An 8552-nucleotide genomic window follows, 5' to 3' on the forward strand; every position below is an offset into this window, starting at 1 on the left:
GACTGACCAACTTCTGCCAAGCACAGAGAGCCGAACAATAGTACAATACCAACTAATTATGCCAAAAGTATCACTAATTACCTCCAAACGTCCCCAAAAATGTCCTCCAAAAAAATGCACAATTGTGGATTTCTCAGGACGTATATTGAATCACCAAAATATTAATTTGTTAGATTCCCCAAATGATAAATTTTTTCCCCTTGCCAAACCAATGCTGACAGAAGATGCCCAGACATTGAATTCAGATATTACAACACTCAAATAAATAATCAAAGTTCATGCCTATGAAGCATTGCCCATAAGAATTCCACCAAGAAAAAACTCTAGTTGACCAAAACTTTCTTAAGTCTTTCAATTATACAAGTTTCTAAACTAGGAATTATAATTCTAGCAGTCAGAATTCATTACATATCTGAAGCCAGTCATAAGATCCGGGTCAAATACAGTGACCCGATTCCCCATACAATATACATTCCACAGTCAAACCGAAGCCATAGAATTCTAAACACAATCTTTGAAACATGAAATTAAATAAACAAAAAAGAAAGGAAAACCATGAAGACTCCAACTTATGGGAAATGTTCAATATACCACAAAAGCGCCAAAATATCAGAACAAACAAACCATTTCACACACAAAAACTAAAAAGAAACCAAAAGGCTCAGAAGACAGAATTAAACTACAAAAAAGTTAAGAGCAGAGAACTTGAAAAGAAAATAAATCAAACACAATTGATTCCGAAATGGATTTGATCTCATTTTGATCAAAAGTCCACCCAGGTGGTTAAAAGCTTAAAGAAAACGAAAGCAAAAACAACAGAAAATGAAAGAAGGAAAGAGAGAGAGAGAGAGAGAGAGAGAGAGAGAAGAACTGACCTGAAGAGCAGAGAGAGAAGAAGAAGGAACAAGGCAACGTTATGATGATGATGATGAGTTTGAAAGAGAGATATGAAAGAAGAGGCGAGTGAGAAAGGAACAGTCTTGGTAAAGTCCACGAAGGAAAGGTTACGGCTTTGGAAAATTCAATCTAAAAATAAGTTGTAATAAAAAAAAAAACATAGGTGGGAATGGAAGATCGAGATGAGGATGAAGATGGAGAGAGAGCCAAGACTGACTGTGACTTTCAAAATCACAACTTGAATCTACAAGTGCAAGTATAAATACTCCATCCTTTTTTTTGGGTTATGTGAAGGAAGGAGTAAACGTCAACACAGACAACGTCATGACTCAGTCATTTGCCTTTGTTTTCCCACCTGTATTTAATTATTAATTATTGGGTCCTTTTTCTATATTTATGGTTATGGACCATGTTATTTCTTTCTTTTTTTCTTTTTTTGGGATAATTGGAGTGTCCTCCTTATCTAATTTTATAACACAATCGGTGATATTTATAATATAAAAGGTTTTACAATCTTAATAATATTTATTTACAGGTGTATTAGATTAAATAAAAATTCAAGCCAATCAAAATGTATGTAGTATATTAAAAATTCGAACCAATATATAAATTCGGTTGGCTCATTTAAATTAATAATTGTTGTTCTAACTTGTGCTCTCTCTAAATTATATCTAATTTTTTTAAATTTAGATTTAATTCACTCGTCTATAAGAGATAATTAAGTTTCAAATGTCATATTAATTTTTAGAAAATATTAAAAATAATTCTAATTAGGGTGATTTTTTTTTATATTTGTAAAGGATTTGGTTTATATATTTTTTGGGGGTTTTATGATATTTTAGGAAATTTTTTGATCTCGAGCTATCTCTTTGGAGACAATGAAATTAAATTTGTAATATTAAATTCTTTTTATATGTAAGTTTGTGAGCATTTAACCTTTGTTTGTTAAAGTCAACTATAAGTAACTGTTTTTTTTTTTTTTTTCTTTTTTTAAAGATTTCAGGTTCATGTTGAATATAATAATATATACAACGGAATATCTACAATAAATTCCGGCAGATTCGTAGGCTCATTTTTTTTTTAAAGAATAATAATAGAAATTATTTATTTATTTACTAATTAATTAATAATATTTTAATATTTTAAGGAAATGGCAGATCAGATGGCTCTTCCTGCCCGTTAACGTTACATACGATGGCGGTAAGGAATGGCCTCCCCGTATTTAAATGTTACTAACTTTGCGTAGGTTTTGATGTTTCCTTATCCTAAGTATATAATATGTATGCTCAATCACATTGTGATCCCCTAACTATCGTTAATGATTTATTTACCTTTGATTTTGGAAACGCTCGATGTCACCCCCAATGAGGTCTCTATCTATCAAAATTATAGTTTGACCAAGATTTAAAGTTAGTTAAAACTTCAATCTTTTAATTAATCTTCATTGCAAAAACTCTAACCAAAGTCCATCATTTATAAACTAAATTAATAAAACAATTAATCTTCTTTACGAAAAAAAAAAAAAGAAATAAGAAAAAAAAACTCTAAACGAAATTAATGAAAAAACTCCTTCCGCCACACAATATACCAAAACAAACCCATTCTTCTACCATAATTAGAAAAATAACGTAAAAGTGTGTGCATATATAATCACAAAACCTGAAAAATATCATATTTTAATGCTTAGAAAATGTGACAACAAGAAGAGGAGAAGGAGAAGGTGGCGATAGCCAAGCCGTGAGGCCAAGTGACAACAATTTGGCTAAGCCAAATCAATCGATTATCGATGCTAAAGTAATATTTCTTTTGTGATTTTGGTAAATTTATAATTATTTTATGTTGGTTTTAAATTTTTTATAGTTTTGTTGGTTGTATTTGGGAGAGAAATATATTAAGGTTTCATTTCTTTTAAATAAGATGTAAATTGACATGATTACCTTTTAATAGTTAACTTTTAATCGTTGAAGGTAGAAAATACCCATGTAGGGATGATGTTACATGTTTTCAAAGCCAAAGGTGGGAAAGTGTTCTATCACAATATATAGGGTGCCAAAATGTCATTTAGGCCCTAAAGATATAAAAAGAGTCCGTATTAGGATAGTACCTTTTATTTTATATTGTTACTTTTTTTTTTTTTTTTTATATTTGTTTGACATTAATAAAATAGAATAAAAGAAAATTTGAACCAATAGGCAATAGCGACGGCGTTTTGGTAGAATTAAACATTTTGTTCACAACGTGTAAAAGAGACCTCAAATCTAGAAGTAGAAATATTTTGACTAAGAATTTCTTCAAATCGGCTTTGAGTCTAAGAAAGGCTGCCTTGATTTGTTTATTTTTTCAATTCTATTGTGTGTAGCGTGTTCATTAATTAAACCAAATTTAAAATAGGGGCGAATTATTTTTTCACCTTAGGTTTGGCGAAAGTATGTTGATACCCTTAGTTTTGAAAACTATCAACATTCCACCCAATTTTCAATTTCAAATGTTAAAACTAATGGTTAAAGGATATTTTTGCCCTTTTGCACCACATATTTTAGCTTCTTAAACCCTAAACCTAAGAATTAAAAACACAAAATTATAAATTAAAAAAAAAATGCAATAAGGCCAGCCAAAGGCCATGGTTGCTACCACAAGGTCCTTCACCCCCATTCAATTTTCCACCTTCTATTGTCATTACCCCTCCACCTCAAGCTTCTAGGTCCACTTTCCCCTCCACATATTTTGTTTCGAGTTTGAGATTTTTATTTTTTTATTTTTTTATTTTGAATGTAAAATTATTTTGGTCTATATGTTAATTGTGGTGAAGAAAAGGGTGTTGGTAAAACTTTTGAGATTTAGATGGTTATTTCACAATTTTGTTAGCTTTTGCGGTTAAAAAATAATCATTTAATTTATTTATTATCATAATAACTACGTATCTATAAGGGTAAAATGGGTATTCAGTTGGTCAAAGCTGGTCAAGGTAAAATTCATTTGGGGTGTAACGTTGATGATTTTTGATACTGAGGGTATCAATTACCTTCACAAAAACCTAGGGTGGAAAATGATTCGGCCTTCAAATAATAAATAAGTATTAACTTTACCGAAAATTATTAATAAGGTAGATGCAGCCAGCCAACCACCCCTATTTATTTGGCGTCAAGATAATCCTCTCTCTCACCCATACAAGTTTAATACTTTAATACGCTAAAAAAATGGGTCAAAAGTCAAAATTGATTCTAAAAGGCAAAACAAAAGTGATTTTTTTTTTTTTTTTTTTTAAAGCGCTTTTGGTGTTATCATCATATTAGAGTAGGTAGGATAAAGGTAAAAGTGCTTGGTGTAGATATAATTAATTTAATGTAATTTTTAAAATATTTCTCAAGGAATCTAGGTTGCTTTTTTTTTTCCTTGTTGTAGGGACATTGTTTGGCCCCATTAGATAATTATAAGTCACATTACATGATTTTTATTATCAACTAAGCTATTTGGTGGGGGAAAATTTTTAAATAATTGAAGCATAATTCTTGTAGCTTCTAAATTAATCGTATGTTGTAGAAATAAGTTAATTTATATTCCATGAAGTTCATTTTTTAAATTTGTGGTGCTTTTGAAAAGTTACATATATAGTTGAAGTAGACATTATGATAAAAGGATTAGGGAAAAAGGTAAGGGAATTTTTATAATTGCTTTTAGAATCTCACATTTCACGTTCATCTCATGTGTACAATGGAGTGCATGTGCAGCTATTTGTAGCACGTTCAGCCGCCACTTAGGACCAATTAGATACATTAATAGATGAGTAAATGTTACCGTAATGATTTTTTCACCCAAAAGGTTTCAAAATATCGCTTTCCTAGCCAAAGTTTATATTCTATTAATACTCAAAATACACTGCATTTTCTCAGTTGGCATTCAACGAGTTACCAAGAACCAAGATAAAAGAGGTTTTGTAGAGTGGATGCCAGTGGATGGAATAGTGGTAACTGATTGAATATTTGCCACCGAAATCAGTGGAAAATCAGTTAAAAATAAGAAACATTAGATTTGCGATGGCCGACAATCGGCAAGATATCAAGTGTTAGAGATAGAAGGGTTTTGTAGAGAGAAGATCGAAGGTTCAAATGGTGATGACGAAGAGAATTTTCACCTCTAGAATCAGCTTTTGGTAGTAAAGAAATATAAACTTTGGGTAGAAAAATGGTATTTTAAAACATTTTTAGTGGAAAAGTGTTACTAAGGCAAACCTTAGGTGGGAAAAGGTTGTTTGTTTACTCTTAATAGATAGATATATCATTTATGTAACTGTATAAGAAAATGTAGTAGTACTGAACGTGTTTAAACTATCTCGTTAAAAACCTTGTCAATTAAAGTTTAATAGATAAAAATGGGTCAAAAGAAAAAGAGTACAATGGTCTTTTCCAAAAGATATGCTCTCTTAATGAATGTTTTTTCTTATCATAGTGGAAAGACGAAGGAAAGTCGTTCATTTAGCCGCCGCATTATTTATGCCGTATATACATTTATATTTTTCCAAAGTTGATGTTGATAACATTTTTGTGAATAAATTTGTGTAATTATAGTTGGAGCATATTTGTTTGACCAATGGCGGTTCAAGAAATTACGTAAGAGGGACATCATGAGAATCTTAATAAATAACATTTTATATATAACAATTATTTTTTCAATAAACGATGTATTCCCACTCGAGGTTTAGTCAAACCCAAGTTGATACCCTAGTTGTATTTATTATAAATTATCACCTTTAAACTAATATTGTTAGTGACTGTTGAAGGCGGTCGAAAACAATGAATGAGATCGGTAAGTGAAGGTATGGGTTTTATAGAGGCGATTGTGGGGAGTTCAACGGTGGTCTTGGAAGTGATTTTAGACTTTATAATAAGTCAAAAAAAAAGCCAAAAACCGCTGGCTTGGATGCTGCTAACTTGAACCACTTTTTACTAACATGAGTCCTTTTTGGCCAAAGAAAGTGCACCACACTGCAGTGAAAAGTTAAAAATCTGTTAAAATAAAATAAACAACATTACTTTAAGGATAAGAATCTATAATAAATACAGCTAAGGGGGCGTTTGGTTCAAGGAATGTTGGATTACTGGAAAGTTAGATTACCTTGAAGATTATTGGGAATCTTTAAGAAAATGTGTTTGGTTAATTGATGGGTATGTTATATTAATATGTTTGGTTGAAAGGAATAAATTGATGGATATGTTATTTAAATTACTGAATTATCCTCTAATTAAAAATTATTATTATATAATTTTTTAATATTGATTATTATTTGGATTATGTAATCCCCCTACATTTAAAAACTTAGCAAAAACAATCTCATAATGAAAGTTTGGAAAATCAATAAAGCATCCCCACCAACCTAGCCACTACCGGCCGCTGACAACAGCCGCAGGCCGCCGGCAGCCTAACGGTGCACGGAAGGCAGGAAATGACCTCCGTGCGCCGTATGGCCATTTTCGGCCAAAGGTCTAGCCGGAAATGGCCAGACGTGACGGCCAGATCAACGGATCTGACCGAAAATGGACATATCGATGCACAAAGGCCATTTTCAGCCTTCCGTGCGCCGTTTCGACTACAACGGTGGTTGCTGGCGGCAAGTGGGTGGGGGTAATGGCTTGGGTGGGCTGCAATTTGTTTTGAATTCAAGGGTAATTTTGTCCAAAAAGTTAATTAATTGAGGTGAAATAGTAAAAGCCATATTCATGTAAATAAATTTAAAAATAAGGGCATTATTGTCCTAAAATTTTATTAACAAGGGATATAATTATAACAAAAAAAGATTACTTTTGTAATCTTAGAATACCTAAGAAAATTTAGTTAATCATATTACCTCCAATATTATCAACAGTAACAACTATTGGTATTTGAAAATTACCGGAATCTTATATTACTTGACAACCAAACGTGGTAATCAAGTAATATAAGATAATATAACTCCAGTAATCCCACATTATCCCCAACCAAATACCCCCTAAGGGTATCAACTTGTGATTTCGCAAACTTTGGGTAGGAGTATGTCGTTTGCTCTTATTATTTTATCAATGTTATAAAAATCATATATAAAATTTTATTCTTACAAAATTTAATTCTTCAATATTTTTATAGTCATTATTAAGATATCAATAATTAATTCAATTTTTATATATGAATAGTACTAACGAAAAAATATAACATAAAGACAAAATTTATCACATGGATGTTACTCTTTTTTAGTCTTAAAGTCTTTGACAGTGACTTGTGAAAAAAAAAAAAAAAAAAATTGATAATTGCTTTATCCTAAAGTATGAAATATTAAAAAAAATCTACTAGAGGTTTTAGGTATGTAAAAGAATGTAAATCTATCTGTCGTTAAGTTTTAAATATTAAAACAATTTAATAAACCCGATAAACTCTGAACCAAACCAAAATATTTTTTATATATAATTTTATTATGAATATTTTTAAATTAAGATGTCAAAATTATAAAGAAACTCAGAGTCTTGTCTTGGTTGAAGAAACTTTCTTTTCATATCAAACAAATTAGTATTCGTACATTATTGTAAGCACTTTAACCAAACTTCATATAAAAAGACAAATAGATTTAGACAGATTATTATAGTTGAAATTCAGCCGCCATGCTCTTGGTTTTTTTCACACATTTCTTCCAAAATTTAATGTAATTATAAAATAATTCTCATTGAATCTAAGCAGCTTTTAATTTTTTAATTTTCATGTTTTAGGGACATTGCTTTTCGCCCCATCAAATAAATATAAGTTACATTAAATGATTTTTTATTTTTTAATTATCTAAGCCATTTGGTGGGGGACAGTTTTTGAACAATTGAAGTCTAATTGTTTTAGCTTCTAAATTAATACTATGTTGTAGAAATAAAATAAGTTATAGTATATTCGATGAAGTTTATTTTTTTAAATTTACTTTAAATATTTTGATTGTTGTAGGCAAAATGGACAACAATTGATACAACTGTATTTCAGAAATTATTTTTTATAATTACTAAACTATATTTAAATTTAACAATTTAAGAAATATATTTAAAAAAAATAAAATTGAAAAGCATTAGTTGTTGTATACCAATGATAGATTCGATCAATTTCTCAACACCTGTTATGGCCAAACTAATTGTTTATGCATTGACACTATTGAATAGTTCATCAAACGACTATTATGAAAGGTGGAGATAATGAAAGGTTAAGACCGGTTCACACTTGATTTTTTTTTTTTTATTTTAAAAAAGAAGGTGATACATTATCAATTTTTTATTACTCTCAAGATTATTCGACTAATAAATTAATAATTCCCGTAAACAAACCAAATTAGACTTTATATTAAAAATAAACTAGGCCTATTTTACATTATCTTAGTTACATTTAGAATGATTAGGGAACCCATGATTTTCTCATATTAATAAACGAGGTTTCACTATTACTTACAAAAATTTGTAACATTAAGATAAACTTCATTAAGAAAAAAAAAAAAGGTAGCAATTGCACATGTAATTATACAAGTATGTAATGATAAATTGAAATGTGCTTCTTACAATGTGTTTATTTTTTTAGTTAACTTTGAAAGGATATTAGTGTCATTTAATTCTTAATAGTTTTAAGATATATGATACTCTCTCCGTTTTTTTATAATTGACGTT

The sequence above is a fragment of the Pistacia vera genome, unplaced genomic scaffold, assembly GCF_008641045.1.
Source record: "Pistacia vera cultivar Batoury unplaced genomic scaffold, PisVer_v2 Contig388, whole genome shotgun sequence".
Classification (NCBI taxonomy): domain Eukaryota; kingdom Viridiplantae; phylum Streptophyta; class Magnoliopsida; order Sapindales; family Anacardiaceae; genus Pistacia; species Pistacia vera.